Source organism: Kogia breviceps, chromosome 8, assembly GCF_026419965.1.
Source record: "Kogia breviceps isolate mKogBre1 chromosome 8, mKogBre1 haplotype 1, whole genome shotgun sequence".
Lineage (NCBI taxonomy): Eukaryota > Metazoa > Chordata > Mammalia > Artiodactyla > Physeteridae > Kogia > Kogia breviceps.
In genome coordinates, this window is record NC_081317.1 from 95,933,123 (window position 1) to 95,955,024 (window position 21,902).

At 37.0% G+C, this 21,902-nt stretch overlaps 1 protein-coding gene and 2 pseudogenes across 2 annotated transcripts in view; 2 read left to right on the plus strand and 1 right to left on the minus strand.

Moving 5' to 3' along the window:
* AUH (AU RNA binding methylglutaconyl-CoA hydratase) overlaps window positions 1–21,902 on the minus strand; it is a 169,613-nt gene that overhangs the window by 108,894 nt on the left and 38,817 nt on the right. The window lies entirely within an intron of this gene.
* Window positions 6,181–6,269, plus strand: LOC131762050 (small nucleolar RNA SNORA70; annotated as a pseudogene).
* LOC131762047 (small nucleolar RNA SNORA70) lies at window positions 6,311–6,403 on the plus strand (annotated as a pseudogene).

Sequence of the window (21,902 nt, forward strand, 5' to 3'; positions counted from 1 at the left end):
AAAGTAAATTTACAGCATAGATAATATATACTCAGCTACTTATTTTCTTATTAGCCCATTATAAATTGATCATGACTAGACGTAATATCAAGCAGCAGCTGATCCTGAGCCCATATACATACTGTGGAAGTGAGAACTGCAGTTGACAAAACACATATCCTACAACCCATCAGTTCTTAGGTATATATACCCTAGAAAATCTCTCAAATATATGCCCAAGGAAATACAGACAACATTCAATGCGACATGTATAAAAAAAGGAAAAAAACTAAATATACACCAAAAGGATTAATAATAAAACTGGGACATATTTATACAACAAAATGTTATATGTGCAGCATGAAAATGAAGGAATTAGAGTATAAATATGGATAAATCTAACGATGTTGAAGGATTTATAATTATATAAATAAATACAATATATATTTATCATTATATATAATTACTGAAAGATACACAGGATAATAACCATTTAAATAAGTTTTTAAAAGAAGAATGCTATGTAGGGATATAAAACATACATGGAAATGATACATTTCAAATTCAATTGGTGGTGACTTCTGTGGGGGAGGGAGAGAGATGTGATTGGCAATAGACACAGAGAACTTCAATCTTTTTTTTTTTTTTGTGGGACGCAGGCCTCTCACTGTTGTGGCCTCTCCCGTTGCGGAGCACAGGCTCCGGACGCGCAGGCTCAGCGGCCATGACTCACGGGCCCAGCCGCTCCGCGGCATGTGGGATCTTCCCGGACCGGGGCACGAATCCATGTCTCCTGCGTCAGTAGGCGGACTCTCAACCACTGCGCCACCAGGGAAGCCCAGAACTTCAATCTTATTTGTAATACTGTGTTGCTTAAGTTAAGTGGTGGGTACTCAATATGGTAGGTAGTCATGATTTTTGGATGTCTGATATATGTCTTCATAATTAATTTTTTCCATGAAGAGTTAAAATTTAGCATGGAAGAAAAATGTTAGTAGTGTCAAAAGAATTCTAAACTAGTAGGATGTATTTGTTAAAGAAATAATGGTTCAACTCACTGTCATTTAACATTAAGAATATAATTTTAAATTGAGAATATAAAATGTTGCCTACTGCATGTTAGCTAATACATATTGGTTAATAAAAGTAGCTAAATGTAGTGTGGTATGGGGGAAGGGAATAGACGAAAGAGGAGCCAAAGCAATGAGGAAGTGAAAGCTGATGGGACAGACAGGGACTCTGGATGAGGTGGTCCTGAAGAAGCCCCTGTAACTGCATCATGGGATCCATCACGTCCTCCGACCTCAGGGCACCATTAGGGTACCCTCTAACACACTAACTAGAGCTCCGATGGGGGGCTTTTACCAACATTCTGCCCCTGTGACCACACAGCAGGCTTTGAAAACCACACTCAGGTTAAAGAGACAAGGCTGCTGGAAGCCATGCCAGGACCTAAAGGGAATCAAGGTTTGCTCTTAACACGTGTCGCCCTTTAACTGCACACTAGTCCCAGCGGAGTAGTGTAGAAGATGTGTCTCATTATGGAATGCAGCTTTATCCACACAATGGTATAAGACAGAAAATGAGTATCTTTAAAGTGAAGAAAGAAAATAACTGCCAATCTAGAATTCCAAACAAATCAAACTTATCCTTCAAAATGATGGTGAAATAAAGACATTTTACACACCCACTCAGACACACACACCCACAAACAACAATTTGTCACCAGCAGACTCATGTGAAAAGAAACACTAACAGGGAATTCTTCAAGCAGATTATGAGAATAGAGTTTTAAATCTTATTTTATACTCCTTACAAGTGATATGTCTTAAAATATAAGGGCACAGACTGGCTAAAGTAAAAGGGTAAAAAACTTGCAAACACTAAGCAAAAGAAAACTTGTAAAGTTATCTTCATCTCTGACAAAAGAGAAGGCATGAAACATCACTCAAGTTAGAGGGTTATTTTATAATAATAAATATGATGATCCATTAAAAAAGCCATAAAAATTCTAAATTGGCATACATAAAAAAGACAGCCCCAAAATACATAAAGCAAAAACTAACAGAACTAAAATGAAAAACTGCCACGTCTACAACCACAGTGGATTTTAACAGACCTTTCACAGTAACTGATAAAGCAAGCAGTCAAATATCCTTTCAAATATTCCTATCAAGAAATAAAAAATAGGAAAAATTTAATCCCAAAGTAGAAACTGGAGCAAAAAAAAACTTTTAAATAGAAAACAAATGTGCAAGAGAAAAATCAAAATAGTTGGTTCTTTGAAAAAAACTAAAATAAATGATAGACCTTTTAGCAAGACTCATCTTAGATAATCAGAGAAGGCACAAGTCCCAATCGAGAAAGAAAAGGAGGGTAATACTAAGGATTTTACAGACAATAAAACAATATTATTAAAAACTTTGGCCCAATGGATTTGAGAAATGACAGGAAATGAACAAATTCCTAGGAAAACACAACTTATTAAAACTGACAAATAGAAAATCTGGAAACACAAATACATATTAAAGAAATTGAACATGTAATTAAAAACTTTCCTACAAAGAAAACTGCATGCCCATATGGCTCCAATAGTAAATTCTTCCAAACATATAATGAAAAACATTTACCATCAATCTTAAAAATGCTGACATGGAGAACAGCAAAACAAAAACTTGAACAGAACATTGTAAGAAAAAAACATGACAGGCCAATTTTTCTCATAAATAAAGTCTCAAAAAAATCCTAAACAAAGTATCAGTGTATCATACCTAGTAGCAACATAAATAAAATATATCAAGACCAATTTATACTCAGTCCAAGATTTACAACTGGACTTAAATGTTTAATATTAAATTTTTTAATTTATGAAGTTTTTTAATTTATGTAATTGAGAAAGGTAAAAATCATATAAATTTTCAGTAGGGTCAGAAAAGTAGTTGATAACATTCAACACTCATTCTTTAACATTCTCACTGAGGTATAATTTACATAAAATAAAATTCAGTCATTTAAAATACACAAGTCAATATTTTTAAAGTAAATTTACAGAGTTGTACAACCATCACCACAACCCAGTTTTAGAACATTTCCATTATCACAAAAAGGATCCCTCACACCCATATGCAGTCACTCCCTGTTCTCACCTCTAGCCCCAAACTAATCTACTGATATTTTCCTATAACTTTGCCTTTTCTGAACATTTCATATGAATAAACTCATATAATTTTTGGTCTTCTGTTTCTTTCACATAGCGTACTGTTTCTCAGGCTCATCCATGATTAATGATGAATCAGTACTTTTTATCTTTTTATTACCAAATAGTATTTCATTGTAGGGACAGACATTTTGTTTATCCATTCATTGGTTGATGGACATTTGGGTTGTTTCTACTTTTTTGGCTATTATGAAAAATACTACCATGAACATCTGCACCCAAGTCTTTGTGTAGAGAAATTTTTTCACTTGTCTTGGATAGAGTGGAATTGCTGGGCTATATTGTAAATTTCTATTTAACTTAAAAAAGGAAAGAAGAAAAGAAACTTGCCACTGTTTTCCATAGTGGCTGCACCACTTTACATTCCTATCAGCAATGCCTAAGGATCTCTGTTGTCCTACAAGGTCACCAACACTAGTCTGCCCTTTTATCATAGCCATTTTAGTGGACATGAAGTGGTATTTATTATGGTTTTAAATTTGCATTTCCCTAATGACTAATGAGGTTAGCATCTTTTCAAGGTGCTTATTAGCCATTCATAGTTTCTTGAGTGAAATGTCTATTCAAATCTTTTGCTCATTTTTTTGATGGATATTTTATTCTTACTGGGTTGTAAGAGTTATATCTTGGATACAAGTCCTTTTTCAGAAATATGATTCACAATATTTTCTCCCTATCTGTGGCTTATCTTTTGATGATTCCTGATGGTTTTTTGAAGTTTAATTTTAATGAAGTCCAATTTATCAATTTTTCTCTTATTACTTGTACTATTGGTGTCCTCTCTAATTAACATTCATTATTAATTAAAAATTCATAGCAAAGAATCTTTTTGATTTTATAAAGAGTAATTACAAAATACCTATAGCTAACACCACCTTTAATGGTCAATTACTTCCTCTCAGAGATCAAGAATGAGACAAGGTGTTCTTTATCACTTCTACAGATGGGAACAGATGTACTAGTCTGTGTAATAAGAAAAATTGTTTAATTACAAGGAGCAGAAGGAAAAAAATAAAACTGCCATCATTAGCAGATGGCTTAATTATACATGAAGAATATCCAAAAGAATTTACAAATCATAAAAATAAGTGAATTTAGTAAGGTTGCTGGATACAGGTTCAATATAAAAAAATCAACTTTCGGGCTTCCCTGGTGGCGTAGTGGTTGAGAGGCTGCCTGCTGATGAAGGGAACACGGGTTCGTGCCCCAGTCCGGGAAGATCCCACATGCCGCAGAGCAGCTAGGCCCGTGAGCCATGGCCACCGAGCCTGCGCGTCCAGAGCCTGTGCTCCACAACGGGAGAGGCCACAACAGTGAGAGGCCCACATACCGCAAAAAAAATAATAAATAAATAAACTTTCTATGTACTAGCAAAACAAATTTGTGAAATTTTAAAAAGATACCATTTATATTAACATTCAAAAATCAAAGAGCCAAGGAATAAATCTAATAAAATATGTATAAATCTTGACACAAAAACCTACAAAATCTAAATTAAAGAAGTCCTAAATAAATGGAGGAATATATCATTTCATGTGTTAGAAGATTCCATACTAAAAGATGTAAATTCTCTTCAAATTAATAGATTCAATGTAGTTCCGATCAAAATCCCAATGCTTTTTAGAAACTGACAAAGCAGATATGCAAAAGCCCAATAATAGTCAAGATAATCTTGAAGAAGAAAAAGCTGGAGAATTTATATTTAAAAAGATGTATTATAAAGCTACAGTAATTAAGAAAATGGGACACTGGTTCAAAGACAGAGAAAGAGAGCAATGGAACAGAATAGCAAGTCCAGAAGAGACCTACTTGATTTATGACAAAGATGGCACTGCTGGAACATTCCAATAAATGGGGTTGGGACCACTGAAGGTTCACATGGGGTAAAACAATTCTTGACCCTTCGTATCATATACACAAACAAATCAGTTAATGGTTCATTACAGCCTAAATTTGAAATGTAAAACAAATAACTTCTAAATGAAAATATCCAAAGATATCTTCAAGAGTTTGGTATAGACAAATATTTTTAAAAGGTTTTTCCAACACTTTTAAAAGGAAAACACTAGAGTTCTTTAAAATTAAAAACTTCTGTTCATCAAAGGACAACATTAAGCAAGTGAATATGCAGCTAAAAGACTGGGAAATGGTATCTTAAATTCATGTGTCCTGTGCATGTAAAGAACTATAAATCAGGAAGAAAAATATAAATAACCCAACTATAAAATATAGGCAAAAGAGTCATACAGATAATTCACAAAAGAGAATATAACATTGGCTAACAAAGAGATGAAAAGGAATACAACATGACTAATCATCAAGGAAACACTGATTACAAACACAGATAGTTTTATAAGCAGTACAGTGCTAAAGTGTTGGTGAAGGTATAGAGCAATGAGAACTCTGATTTAATGCTGCTGGGAGTAAAACTGGTAAAAAAAAAAAAAAAAAATCACCACCCCAAGTATACACACCCAACAGAAACACATGATATGTACACTAAAGGACACATATAAGCATATTCACAGAAGCATTATTCAGAATAGCTGAAACCAGCAACACCCCAAACATTCATCAACAGCAAAATGAATAAATCATGAAATATTCCCACAAATACGAATATACTATTCCTAGATGAACAGTACATACTGAATCCCACAAATGTGTTGAGAAGAAGTCAACCTTAAAAGATACATGCTGGATAATTCCAGTTACATAAAGTTTGAAAACAGGCAAAATTAGTATTTGATAATAAAAATCAGAAAAACCTCCACTATCTTTTGGGTGAGAGATGGTTAATGATAGGAAGAAGCATAAGGGATGAATTATGGTGTGCTGGTAATGGTAGTGTTCATTTCTTAATTTGGGTGGTGATTGCACAGGTGAGTTCATTTTGCAGAAATTTATTACTTACAGTTTGTGCAATTTTCCCTATGTACATTATAATTCAATTTAAAAATTTATGTTAGAAAAAAAAATTCCTTCTGCAGCCAATCAGGCCTCTTTTCTCTGTGGAGGCCTGGTGTGCAATGGCTGCAAAAAGCAGCCACACACTCACCATTGTAAAGCAATTATACTCCAATAAAGATTTAAAAAAAAAAAAAAAAGGATTAACTAAGGCACTAAAAAAAAAAAAAAAGCAGCTTCCTTGGTAGTGCATGCAGCCTGTTGCTTGTATGGGTTGCCCTAAAGGACCTCGAGACAGCCCTTACCAGTGGACATTCATGTCTGACATCATGCTGTGCCCAATCTAGGCTCCAGACAGGTATACAGGATGCCTTTGGAAAGCCCCAGCACGCAGTGGCCAGAGACCACACTGGCCAAGTCATCACGTCCATCTGCACCAAACTGCAGAACAAGGAGCAAGTGATTAAGGCCCTACGCAGGGCCAAGTTCAAGTTTCTGGGCCCCAGAAGACCCAAGTCTCCAAGAAGTGGATGAATCTGAAGACATGGTGGCAGAAAAGTGGATCATCCTGGATGACTACGGGTCAAATACATCCCTAATCGTGGGCCCCCTAGACAAATGGCAGACACTGCACTCATGAAAGCCATGGTGCTTTCCCTTACTCATGTCCCCCAATAAATCCAACTTGCCTGCCCAAAAAACAAATGAAAAAAAATGACAAAAAAAAATCCTGACTCCATACACATTACCTGCTCCAGCTACCACCAATTTCTCTCCTCCTTTTTTTTAAAGCCAAACTCCTCAAAAGGGCTGCTCTTTCTGCCTCCCACCCTCTCCTCTTACACTATGTTTCTAAACAAGGGGGACAAAAAGATACTAAAAAACAAATATAATATATAACCAAGATAAAAAGTGATAAATGTTTGGGAGTAAAAATAACAGGAAAGTGTGAATCTAGAATACAGAGGGAAGTAAAGTTGTGAACCACGTTACAATAGTAAAGAGTATGATCACACCAGTCTTACTGAGAAAGTATAATAAAATTCAGTAAGATCTCTGTAGTCCATATATTCCTGATAATTTAATATTTGGTTCTAAGTTACATATTTTTAATTATTTGTATTGCTTTTGCAGTATCTACCGCAAACTCTTTTCAACTAAATATGTAGTAATCAGAAACATAATACCCCAAGTAGACAATGCATGGAGTTAATATATTATTTAAAAATTCTGAGAGAATATAGTTAATTTAAATATTGCCCACTAAAATGGTCCTCTCCTAAAATCCTTGGACTTTTTTTTATAAATTCCTTCTTCTGAATATGCTTTAGGATTACTATGTAGTAAATTTCTACCTATGTATCTTTGCTGCAGACTAGTCCAGTGAGTAGAAAAGTTATGGAAAACAATGATAATATTCTTTGTTGTACATTGCAGGACACCTAGCTTCCTTGGTCCCCAATAACCAAATGACTGTAAAGCCCTTCAGTCATTGTGACAAGCAAAAATGTCCCCCTAAATTCTAATATCTTCCCCAATGAGTGTTACCATCCCCCTTGAGAGCTAATGCTCCAAGTCAGTGGTCTTCAACAATTTTGTTCCCATTACAGCTGAAAAGAATCTTGAAAAACGATGCACTCCCTTGAACAGTTTTATATTGACATCTAAATTTTTTCATAATTTAAACAGTTGCAAGGATTGCAGTGCACTATAAACACTGGCACCTTAAAATACAACTGATACATATATACCATTGTCAATGCATCCAGTGGAATCTACATACCACAGTGACTTGACTCTCAAAATCATTCATGTCTAAAACAAGAAACAAATCCTTGCTTAACGGTAAGAAATACTACGTCATTTATTTTCTTTATGAAGTATTGTATTTCTACAACACTTCACTATGATTTTTTTCTGATGCAATCAGCTTTTATGCTAAAATTCTTCTTTTGACCACTGTCACATTTCTTTGCAACAAAACATATATATTGTATAAACTGAATTAATTTTTATTAAATTTCCTGTAACCATGAAGCACTAAGTTTAGAAGTTTTCCTCTGGACTGACTTTTCATTACAAGCAGTATTAACATAAAATTGATTGAAGCATAAATATATTACAAATCTGATAACAACTAGATATTAAAAGTAAACTTTTTGGGGAAATGTATCTCAATGAGATAGATAAGACGACCTCCTCTCCTTCCATTATTTCATATATCTATGCATGAAAATCATTTATTGCTAGAATACTTCAGCAATGTCACCCAATTCTTTCAACTCCTTTAGAGCCAGCTCTTGAAAAATCACATAATCAAGAAGCATTTAACAATTTCATAAAAACTTTACTGTCCTTAAATTATGCTGAAAGCAATGAATTGGAAACTGCCAGAATAAGAATAGTTTCCTAGTTGAAATTCTCAACATTAGTATTTTAAAATACCCCTTTTATAGCAATTCAGAGCTTTCTTCCTCCCTGGGTCAAGGAAGCCAAAAATGGCAAAATCAGGATTGACTACTGTAAAGTGCAAGAAGAGCAACTATGAAAGAGAAGATGGTAAAGAGTAACTTAACCTGCAGATCAGCCTGAAAAGTTCTACAAAAAAGTACATAGAAGTTATCAGCTAGGTCCCTTTTAAACAATCTGTATCTCCTGAATGCCTAGAGGAGAACCCAACCTTAGTCTGGGGGATAACTGCTTTAAGTCATTTCCCTCGGAGTACAGGTGCTGGGTCATGTGAAGTGCAAGTGATCTTTAAAAGTTATTACCAAATTGTTTTCCCAAAGTAATTCCACCTCCATAGATTATCACCAGCAGTGCATTGCTCCACATTATTACCAGTGCCTGGTATTGCCATATTTAGTAAGTTCTGCTCATCTAATGGGTGAGAAATGGTAGCTTTAAGCTGCATTTTTCTTAGTAGTAAAAGATGAAATGTCTCAATTTTGCAGAACATTACTGTGCAGTGAACAAAGCCATCATTTCAGAATTGTTCCAGTTTATGTACATGTACTATCAATCCAAAGCACCCTGGTCTTTTTCGCTCCTGCTCCAAATAGGCTTTCATCTCCTCCATCCAACCAAAACATCAGGTCAAGATAAGAAAGGATTTCCAGATGGCTCAATCTGCATCTTAACCTCCAAAAAGCACCAAATGGAACAGATGCTCTGTGTCCTGGGAAAGTGTCTATCTAAAACCAGAAGATATGTCTGTTCTCCTCTCCTGTACTGCTGTTGTATGGTGGTTGTATCAGGGTTATTCTAGCCTCAGAAAAGCAGCTGAGAAAGTGTCTTTCTTTTTTTAACTTATCAAAGAATATATGTAAGACTGGAATTATCTGTTCCATGACATGTCTGGATAGAATGTTCCTCTGCAGTCATGGAGACCAAGTGTTTTCACTGTTACGGGACCAGTCAGGTTTTCTATTTCTTAAGTCAGTTTTGGTTAAGTTTTATTTTCTAATAATTTACCTATTCCACTTAAAATTTCAAATTCACTGACATCAGTTATTCTTAATATCATCTTACCAGATTAATCTCTGTGAAGTTTATACCTATGAGATCCTTTTTCAATCTTAATATTGTTTAGTTATTCCCTCACCCTTGATAAATCTTGTCAGAAATTTGGCTATTTGACTTTTGAAAAACCAACTTTGGACTTTATTATCCTATTACTTACTGTGTATTTTTCCAAGCCATAAGTTTATGTTCATCTTCAATTCTTTCCTTCTACCCTATCTGGGTTTATTCTGTAGTCACTTTGGCCATTTTAAAAAACTGAATTCTTAGTTTATTCATCTTGAGCATTTATTCTTTCTTAAAGTACAATCCAGGGTTTCCCTGGTGGTGCAGTGGTTGAGACTCCGCCTGCCGACGCAGGGGACACAGGTTCGTGCCCCGGTCCGGAAAGATCCCACATGCCGCAGAGCGGCTAGGCCCGTGAGCCATGGCCGCTGAGCCTGAATGTCCAGAGCCTGTGCTCCACAATGGGAGAAACCACAAGTGAGAGGCTCGCGTACCGCAAAAAAAAAAAAAGTACAATCTAAACTATATTACACAACTTTTAAAGTATTTTGTTAGAATTTAATTCTGAATATGTTCTAATTTCCATTAAGATTCCTTTGTTGAGCTGTAAGTTATTTAGAATTTATTGTAAATTCCCCACTGTAGGGGACTTTTTCTAACTACCTTTTGTAAATGACTTGTATCTTAACTGCCTGTAGCCACAGAATTCAGCCTTTGAAATCTGTGCAGGTTTTACAGCCAAGCAGATGGTTAATTTTCATGAATATTCCATGTGTGGTTAAAAGAGATGCACAGTCATCAACTGCTGAGGGCAATGATCCACACAGGTACATTACATTAACCCTCCGTAGGCCAGGAAAAATAATCAACACCCTTTATCAGCTGGGCTGATAGACTCTTTGTATTAATATTTTATTTAATATTTAGGTCATTTTATAAATAATTTACAGAAAAATAAAAGGACAATAAAAAATCAAATTAGTTGGAAATTTTAGTCAAAATTTAAATACATAAAATCCATATATTTTTATATTTTCTTGATATGTGCATGTGTATTATACATATACATACCTATAAATGCATAGTGTATGCATATGTATACTCACATACTTACAGATATCACACACACATACACACACGAACACATATGAAAAGGGTTATATCATTTGAATGAAACTGGTCATCAACTGACACACATGAACCTGGGACACATAGTTTTAGAAAATCTGATTCCAGATTTCAAATACAGCTCTATTAAATGATCATTACTTCTGCTTCTTCTTGAACTTGAATTGTAGAAATGCTGTCTTTTGAAAATTTGGATGGCTCATAAACTTGTTGAGGACAGCCATATTCATTGTTCCCTGATTGTAAATATTCATTTTTAGATTTATAAACATCCATCAGAATGATCAATGATTTGTTTTCTTTTCTATACAATATAGTCCCTTCCTATCACCTCTGTATACACACCTGCCTTCAACACTCTTCAATTACAAGCTGTATCAAATAAATGGTCATATATATCATCATATGAAATGCAAGAATATGTCACATATCCTTTTGGAAAAACTGAAAAGTCCAACTTCTTGTCACAAAATACACAAAGTACTGCATGGTGAAGTCCTTCCTACCTAATGACTAACTGGATGCAAATTCCATACTTCCTTTATGGAAACCACAGAAATATACTGCTCACTCATCAATTCTTGAGTTCAAGAAAATTCATGTAGGATATTGTCATCTGATAACTCACAGACTAAGATTTCACTCATACAATCAAGTTCACCATCATGATTAGGGCCTACACTCTGCTGTCTCTTTTGACCATTATTTTACCCATCTAATAACTGCGAAATGTCTTCCTCTGTCAACTTTTCTACTCTTATACCATTATGTGTAGAAAATGAAAAATTCTAAATTCTCAACTGTGTTCAGTGATAACTAAAAAAATGACTACAAAGATGGTACCTCCAGACTTCAGTTATGTTTTCTTAAAATATGTGCAACTCCTGAGGCAATGCAATAAAAAAAAGATAATGCTATAGCAATGATTTGACTTCTACAACATCTTTCCAGACAATTCCATCTTTCTTCCATTTTCTTATTTTAGTTTTTCTTAGCATAGCTGGGAATAATTAAAGAGTAATGATAAAAATCATTCCTAGGATGATGAAATTACCAATATAAAGTTACACTGATATGAGATAAGAACCCACAGCATCCTAGATTCATAAAACATTCCAATGAACCCATTACAGTAACTGCAAGAGAAAAGGAGTTTTAATTTTCTTTTTTAAAGTAAATTTTCTGTTCTTCAGAAGACCTCTAAGAAAGAATGAAAGTCATAAAACATCAATCCATACAAGCAAAATTGTTCAAAAAAGAAACTAGTAAATTAAAGCTGGGTCCAGGGGACTCTGACGATATAAGGGTTAAGTTTACTAACTGACGTATTCAAATCTCCTATAGACTTAATTTTTCCTTGTTTAATCTATCATCAACTAAGAAAAGTGCTAAAAATTCCCATTATGGTGGTGGATTTGTCCATTTTTCCTTAGGGTGATATCAATTTTTGCACTGTATATTTTGAGGCTATTTCTAACAGCAAAAAAGCTGAGAATCATCATATCTAAAAGGGAAATTGAATCATTTATGATTATGCAGTGACCTTCTTTACCTCTAATAAAAATTTGTTTTAAAGTCTATTTCATTTGATATCAATATAGTTATACCAGCTTTCTTTTAGTCAGTATTAGAGTGGTATATCTTTTTCTACTCTTCAACTTTCAATGTCCTTATGCTTTAGGTGTTTCTTATGAGCAGCTTAGTGATACTTTTCTTAAGCCAGACATTGCTGGTCTTCTAACTCAAGAATTTAGCACACTTACATTGACTATGATAGGTAATAAATTTGAATTTATTTCTACGATTGCATTTTAGGATATTTAGCCCATTAGTTCTTTTTTTTCTCCCTCCATCTCCCTCCCTATTTTTTTTTAACATCTTTATTGGAGTATAATTACTTTACAATGGTGTGTTAGTTTCTGCTTTACAACAAAGTGAATCAGTTATACATATACATATGTTCCCATTTCTCTTTCCTCTTGCATCACCCTCCCTCCGACCCTCCCTATCCCACCCACCTAGGTGGTCACAAACCACCTAGCTGATCTCCCTGTACCATGGGGCTGCTTCCAACTATCTATCCACCCTACGTTTGGTAGTGTATATATGTCCAGGCCACCCTCTCACTTCGTCAGAGCTTACCCTTCCCCCTCCCCATATTCCCTACGCCATGCTCTAGTAGGTCTGTGTTTTATTCCCATCCAACCCCTAGGCTCTTCATGACATTTTTTTCCTTAGATTCCATATATATGTTAGCACACAGTTCTTGTTTTCCTCCTTCTGACTTACTTCACGCTGTATGACAGACTCTAGGCCCATCAACCTCACTACAAATAACTCAGTTTCATTTCTTTTTATGGCTGAGTAATATTCCATTGTATACATGTGCCAAATCTTCTTTATCCATTCATCTGTTAATGGACACTTAGGTTGCTTCCATGTCCTGGCTATTGTAAATAGAGCTGCAATCAACATTTTGGTACATGACTCTTTTTGAATTACGGTTTTCTCGGGGTATAAGCCCAGTACTGGGATAGCTGGGTCGTATGGTAGTTTTATTTGTAATTTTTTAAGGAACCTCCATACTGTTCTCCATAGTGGCTGTATCAATTTAGATTCTCACCAACAGTGCAAGAGTGTTCTGTTTCCTCCACACCCACTCCAGCACTTAATTGTTTCTAGATTTTTTGGTGATGGCCAATGTGACCGGTGTGAGATGGTATCACATTGTAGTTCTGATTTGCATTTCTCTAATGATTAATGATGTTGAGCATTCTTTCATGTGTTTGTTGGTAATATGTATATCTTCTTTGGAGAAATGTCTATTTAGGTCTTCTGCCCATTTTTGGATTGGGTTGTTTGTTTTTTTGTTATTGAGCTGCCTAAGTTGCTTGTAAATTTTGGAGATTAATCCTTTGTCAGTTGCTTCATTTGCAACTATTTTCTCCCATTCTGAGGATTGTCTTTTGGTCTTGTTTAAGGTATCCTTTGCTGTGCAAAAGCTTTTAAGTTTCATGAGGTCCCATTTGTTTATTTTTCTTTTTATTTCCATTTCTCTAGGAGATGGGTCAAAAAGGATCTTCCTGTGACTTATGTCATAGAGTGTTCTGCCTATGTTTTCCTCTCAGAGTTTGATAGTGTCTGGCCTTACATTTAGATCTTTAACCCATTTTGAGTTTATTTTTGTGTATGGTGTTAGGCAGTGTTCTAATTTCATACTTTTACATGTACCTGTCCAGTTTACCCAGCACCACTTATTGAAGAGGCTGTCTTTTCTCCACTGTATATTCTTGCCTCCTTTATCAAAGATAAGGTGACCATATGTATGTGGGTTTATCTCTGGGCTTTCTATCCTGTTCCATTGATCTATATTTGTGTTTTTGTGCCAGTATCATGCTGTCTTGATTACTGTTGCTTTGTAGTATAGTCTGAAGTCAGGGAGCCTGATTCCTCCAGCTCCATTTTTCGTTCTCAAGATTGCTTTGGCTATTCGAGGTCTTTTGTGTTTCCATACAAATTGTGAAATTTTTTGTTCTAGTTCTGTAAAAAATGCCAGTGGTAGTTTGATAGGGATTGCATTGAATCTGTAGATTGCTTTCAGTAGTAGAGTCATTTTCACAATATTGATTCTTCCAATCCAAGAACATGGTATATCTCTCCATCTATTTGTATCATCTTTAATTTATTTCATCAGCGTCTTATAATTTTCTGCATATAGGTGTTTTGTCTCCTTAGGTAGGTTTATTCCTAGATATTTTATTCTTTTTGTTGCAATGGTAAATGGGAGTGTTTTCTTAATTTCACTCTCAGATTTTTATCATTAGTGTATAAGAATGCCAGAGATGTCTGGGCGTTAATTTTGTATCCCGCTACTTTACCAAATTCATTGATTAGCTCTAGTAGTTTTCTGGTAGCATCTTTAGGATTCTCTGTGTATAGTATCATGTCATCTGCAGAGTGGCAACTTTACTTCTTCTTTTCTCATTTGGATTCCTTTTATTTCTTTTTCTTCTCTGATTGCTGTGGCTAGAACTTCCAAAACTATGTTGAATAAGAGTGGTGAGAGTGGGCAACCTTTTCTTGTTCCTGATCTTAGTGGAATTGGTTTCAGTTTTTCGCCATTGAGGACGATGTTGGCTGTGGGTTTGTCATATATGGCCTTCATTATGTTGAGGAAAGTTCCCTCTATGCCTACTTTCTGTAGGGTTTTTATCATAAATGAGTGTTGAATTTTGTCAGAAGCTTTCTCTGCAACTATTGAGATGATCAGATGGTTTTTCTCCTTCAGTTTGTTGATATGGTATATCACGTTGATTGATTTGCATATATTGAAGAATCCTTGCATTCCTGGAATAAACCCCACTTGATCATGGTGTATGATCCTTTTAATGTGCTGTTGGATTCTGTTTGCTAGTATTCTGTTGAGGATTTTTGCATCTATGTTCATCAGTGATATTGGCCTGTAGTTTTCTTTCTTTGTGACGTTTTTGTCTGGTTTTGGTATGAGGGTGATGGTGCCCTCATTGAATTTGTTTGGGAGTGTTCCTACCTCTGCTATCTTTTGGAAGAGTATGAGAAGGATAGGTGTTAGCTCTTCTCTAAATGTTTGATAGAATTCAACTGTGAAGCCATCTGGTCCTGGGCTTTTGTTTATTGGAAGATTTTCAATGACAGTTTCAATTTCAGTGCTTGTGATTGGTCTGTTTATATTTTCCATCTCTTCCTGGTTCAGTCTCAGCAGGTTTTACATTTCTAAGAATTTGTCCATTTCTTCCAGGTTGTCCATTTTACTGGCATAGAGTTGTCTGTAGTAATCTCTCATAATCTTTTGTATTGCTGCAGTGTCAGTTGTTACTTCTCCTTCTTCATTTCTAATGCTACTGACTTGAGTCTTCTCCCTTTTTTTCTTGATGAGTCTGGCTCAATTTTGTTAATCTTCTCAAAGAACCAGCTTTTAGTTTTATTAATCTTTGCTATTGTTTCCTTCTTTTTCATTTATTTCTGATCTGATCTTTATGATTTCTTTCCTACTGCTAAATTTGGGGTTTTTTTGTTCTTCTTTCTCTAACTACTTTAGATGAAAGATTAGGTAGTTTATTCAAGATGTTTCCTGTTTCTTAAGGTAGGATTGTATTGCTATAAACTTCACTCTTAGAACTGCTTTTGCTGCATCCCATAGGTTTTTGGTCATCATGTCTCCATTGTCATTTGTTTCTAGGTATTTTTTGATTTCCTCTTTGATTTCCTCAGTAATCACTTCGTTACTAAGTAGTGTATTGTTTAGCCTCCATGTGTTTGTATTTGTTAAAGATCTTTTAATGTAACTGATATCTAGTCTCATAGTGTTGTGGTCGGAAAAGATACTGGATACAATCTCAATTTTCTTAAAATTAACAAGGCTAGATTTGTGACCCAAGATATAATCTATCCTGGAGAATGTTCCATAAGCACTTGAGGAAAATGTGTATTCTGTTGTTTTTGGATGGAATGTCCTATAAATATCAATTAACTCCATCTTGCTTAATGTATCATTTAAAACTTGTGTTTCCTTATTTATTTTCATTTTGGATGATCTGTCCAGTGGTGAAAGTGGGGTGTTAAAGTCCTCTATTATGATTGTGTTACTGTTGATTTCCCCTTTATGGGTGTTAGCATTTCCCTTATGTATTGAGGTGCTCCTATGTTGGGGACATAAATATTTACAATTGTTTTATGTTCTTCTTGGATTGATCCCTTGATCATTATGTAGTGTCCTTCTTTGTCTCTTGTAATAGTCTTTATTTTAAAGTCTATATTGTCTGAGATAAGAATTGCTACTCCAGCTTTCTTTTGATTTCCATTTGCATGGAATATCTTTTTCCAACCCCTCACTTTCAGTCTGTATGTGTCCCTAGGTCTGAAGTTGGTCTCTTGTGACAGCATATATATGGGTCTTGTTTTTGTATCCATTCAGCCAGTCTGTGTCTTTTGGTGGGAGCATTTAATCCATTTACATTTAAGGAAATTATCGATATGTATGTTCCTATTACCATTTTTTTAATTGTTTCGGGTTTGTTCTTGTAGGTCTTTTACTTCTCTTCTGTTTCTTGCCTAGAGAAGTTCCTTTAGCATTTGCTGTAAAGCTGGTTTGGTGGTGCTGAACTCTCTCAGCTTTTGCTTGTCTGTAAAGGTTTTAATTTCTCCATCAAATCTGAATGAGATCCTTGCTGGGTAGAGTAATCTTGGTTGTAGGTTGTTCTCCCTCATCACTTTAAATATGTCCTGCCACTCCCTTCTGGCTTGCAAAGTTTCTGCTGAAAGATCAGCTGTTAACCTTATGGGGATTCCCTTGTGTGTTATTTGTTGTTTTTCCCTTGCTGCTTTTAATATGTTTTCTTTATATTTAATTTTTGATAGTTTGATTAATATGTGTCTTGGCATGTTTCTCCTTGGATTTATCCTGTATGGAACTCTCTGTGCTTCCTGGACTTGATTAAGTATTTCCTTTCCCATATTAGGGAAGTTTTCAACTGTAATGTCTTCAAATATTTTCTCAGTCTCTTTCTTTTTCTCTTCTTCTTCTGGGACCCCGATAATTCGAATCTTGGTGCGTTTAATGTTGTCCCAGAGGTCTCTGAGACTGTCCTCAGTTCTTTTCATTCTTTTTTTCTTTATGCTGCTCTGCAGTAGTTATTTCCACTATTTTATCTTCCACGTCACTTATCCATTCTTCTGCCTCAGTTATTCTGATATTGATCCCATCTAGAGTATTTTTAATTTCAATTATTGTGTTGTTCATCATTGCTTGCTTCCTCTTTAGTTGTTCTAGGTCCTTGTTAAATATTTCCTGCATTTCGTGTATTCTATTTTCAAGATTTTGGATTATCTTTACTATCATTATTTTGAATTCTTTTTCAAGTAGACTGCCTATTTCCTCTTCATCTGTTAGGTCTGGTGGGTTTTTACCTTGCACCTTCATCTGCTATGTGTTTTTCTGTCTTCTCATTTTGCTTATCTTACTATATTTGGGGTCTCTTTTTCGCAGGCTGAAGGTTCATAGTTCCCGTTGTTTTTGGTGTCTGTCCCCAGTGGCTAAGATTGGTTCAGTGGGTTGAGTAGGTTTCCTGGTTGAGGGGACTAGTGCTTGTGTTCTGCTGGATGAGGCTGGATCTTGTCTTTTTGGTGGTGTGTTTTGGGGTGTCTGTAGTCTTATTATGATTTTAGGCAGCCTCTCTGCTAATGGATGGGGCTGTGTTCCTGTCTTGCTAGTTTTCTGGTATAGGGTGTCCAGCACTGTAGCTTACTGGTTGTTGAGTGAAGCTGGGTCTTGGTGTTGAAACGGATACCTCTTGGAGATTTTTGCCATTTGACATTACGTGGAGCTGGGAGGTCTCTTGTGGACCAGTGTCCTGAAGTTGGTTCTCCCACCACAGAGACACAGCCCTGACAGCTGGCTGGAGCACCAAGAGCCTTTAATCCATACAACTCAGAATAAAAGGGAGAAAAAATAGAAAAGAAAAGAAAAGAAAGGAAGAGAAGAGCAAAGAAAAGGAAAGGAAAAAGACAGAGAGAGAAAGAAAGGAAGGAAGGAAGGAAGGGAGGAAGAAAGAAAGAGGGAAAGAAAGAGGATAAAATAGTTATTAAAATGAAAAATAATTATTAAGAAAAATTTTTTAAAGTAAAAAAAAAAAAGGGACAGTCAGAACCCTAGGACAAATGGTGAAAGCAAAGCTACACAGACAAAATCTCACACAGAAGCATACATATACACATTCACAAAAAGAGAAAAAGGGGAAAAATTTAATATATGTTGCTCCCAAAGTCCACCTCCTCAATTTGGGATGATTCACTGTCTGTTCAGGTATTCCACCGATGTAGGGTACATCAAGTTGTTTGTGGAGCTTTAATCCACTGCTTCTGAGGCTGCTGGGAGAGATTTCCCTTTCTCGTCTTTGTTCGCACAGCTCCAGGGGTTCAGCTTTGGATTTGGACCCGCCTCTGCGTGTAGGTCGCCTGAGGGCATCTGCTCTTCGCTCAGACAGGACGGGGTTAAAGGAGCATCTGATTCGGGGGCTCTGGCTCACTCAGGCCAGGGGGAGGGAGGGCTACGGATGCAGGGCGAGTCTGCGGCGGCAGAGGCCAGCGTAATGTTGCACCAGCCTGAGGCGTGCCGTGCATTCTCCCGGGGAAGTTATTCCTGGATCCTGGGACCCTGGCAGTGGCGGGCTGCAAAGGCTCCCAGGAGGGGAGTTGTGGAGTGTGACCTGTGCTAGCACACAGGCTTCTTGGTGGCTGCAGCAGCACCCTTAGCATCTCATGCCCGTCTCTGGTGTCCGCGCTGATAGCCGTGGCTCACGCCTGTTTCTGGAGCTCCTTTAAGCAGCGCTCTTAATCCCCTCTCCTCGCGTCTCTGGAGCTCCTTTAAGTGGAGAGCTTAATCTCCTCTCCTCACGCACCAAGAAGCAAAGAGGGAAGAGAAAGTCTCTTGCCTCTGCCACAGCTCCAGACTTCTCCTGGACTCCCTCCTGGCTAGCCGTGGTGCGCTAACCCGTTCAGGCTGTGTTCACACCGCCAGTCCTCTCCTTGCAATCCACCGAAGCCCGAGCCTCAGCTCTCAGCCCCCGCCCATCCAGACGGGTGAGCAGACAAGCCTCTTGGGCTGGTGAGTGCTGGTCAGCACCGATCCTCTGTGCGGGAATCTCTCCGCTTTGCCCTCCGCACCCTGTTACTGCGCTCTCCTCTGTGGCTCTGAAGCTTTCCCCCCTCCGCCACCCGCAGTCTCCGCCCGCGAAGGGGCTTCTAGTGTGTGGAAACCTTTCCTCCTTCGCAGCGCTCTCCCACTGGTGCAGGTCCTGTCCCTATTCTTTTGTCTCTGTTTATTCTTTTTTCTTTTGCCCTACCCAGGTACGTGGGGAGTTTCTTGCCTTTTGGGAGGTCTGAGGTCTTCTGCCAGCATTCAGTGGGTGTTCTGTAGGAGCAGTTCCACGTGTAGATGTATTTCTGATGTATCTGTGGTGAGGAAAGTGATCTCTGCGTCTTCCTCTTCCGCCATTTTCTCTCTCAACCTCCCTCCCTATTTTTTAACCATCTTCTGGACTGACTGCTTGACCTGTTCTTATTTCATTTACTCAGAAGTTTAAATACCACCTGTATACCAATGATGTCAAAATTTTTACCTCAAGCCCAGACCTCTACCCGGAACTAACTAGACTCCTAAATTCAGCTGCCTATTAGACATATCCAGTTGAACGTCTAATATGCATCTTATAAACACAATAAACCCTCCCCTCCCCAACTATTAAATTTCCTCCCCAGAATATGCTCCTCTTGCATTCTTCCACTCCTCAGTTAAGGCTAACCCCATCCTTCCAATGTCTGATCAAAATAGAACCAACCTTGATTCTTCTTCCTCATACCCCTTCCTTTTCATCAGTATATCCATGTCTCCACCTTCAAAATACATGTAGAATCCAACAATTTTTCACCACCTCCACTACTACACTGGTCCAAGTATGATCTTAACTGCAGGGGATCAAAGACAGAATTCCTGGAATAGTCTATTCTCAACACACAGCCACAGCAAGCCTTTTAAAACTTAAGTCTTTTTAGGTCACTCCTTAGCTAACACCCCAGATTCTCTTTTCACTCAAAGTAGAAATGAAAATTCTATGTCACTTGGACTCCTACTACTTCTGTGACATCACCTCCTAGAACTCATCTTGTCCACTGGGCTCCAGAGACACTAACCTTCTTGCTCTCCCATTATCTTGCAAAGTGTGATGTTGCCTCCAGGCTCCATTCTTGCTTACCTCTCTGCCTAAAACACTCTTCCCCAGGTATCCACAAGGGAAGTTCACTTCTTCCAGTGAACTTCTTCAGGACTAGTTCACTTCTTCCAGGACTCTACTTATTTATCTCCTTCTCAGAGAGGTCTTCCCTCTTCACCATACATGGAACAGCAATCCTCCATGCCAGCCACAAGAACTCATTCTTCTTGCCCAGTTTTATTTGTATTCAGAGCATTCATCTGACACAGTACACATTTACATTAATTTTTTTTTCACTGCCTCCCCTACCCCCATGCCTATGGAGGTTCCACAAGAGCAGGTGATTTCTGTCTTTCTTACTGCTGTATTCCCAGATCCTAGAATAGTACCTAGCCCATGACAGGCTCTCCTCCTAGAAATCTGATGAATAAATAAATGAATAAATGAAAGAAATCCATGTGTTTTCTTTATAGCTGAACCCTAATGAAGACAGTTTATAGTAGGAATTTTAAAACTCATGAATATTGGCTGTCTACTTAGCATCTACCCCCCTCCTCCCACTTCCTAAAGGTTCCCTTATTTTTGTTCTGTTGTCTGTCTCTACCACCCACCCCCACCCCCGCCACATTCCATGTACTTTGAAAGAAGTTAAATCCATTCCCATAGCAAATCAGCATAGTTTCTTCCCCTGAGAAGTCAAATCAAGATCAATCTGAGGGTTCCAGCTTGGATTTGGGCAAAAGTGTTCTCTTCTCTTCATTTCAGCATGGTCATACATGGATAGGAGGCCCTGAACTACTGAAGCTTCAGGCTACCAAGCTGGATGAAGGTGGCATACATAAGACAGTGAAGTCAAAAGAATTTCATAACAGCCCAGAATCACTGAATTTGAGCAATTCTAACTACCTTGTAGTTTAAGTCAACTTGAATCAATTTTTCTGTAACCTGAAGCTGAGAGATTCCCATCTAATACTTATTATCTACTAGATGATATATTACAAATGATAACAAATGGGTCAGATTCATTCTACATCTGTTCTCAAGGAATGGGATTGCTTGATGAGGGCATTGGTTAGCCCTAATTATTACAGGGGATTGCTAGCCAAGGTTTTGCATGGGAGAGAACCAAATAAGGTTCAGGAACATAATCTTCTTGTTATGACTACCTTCATAGCTTTTATAACTTTAATAGCAACACTAAATTCTCAAGTACTTTTAGCTTAGATTTCTTCATCCTGGATCTGAAATCACCTTTTATCCAATTAAACATAAAATTTCAATCTATAAAAAGTTACAGGGACTTACAGTTTCTGGTTCCACATACAAGGAGCTTGGAAGTTGTCACTCTGTCCTAACAACAAGTAAAAAGCTGAACAGACTGAATCAACAACTCTTCT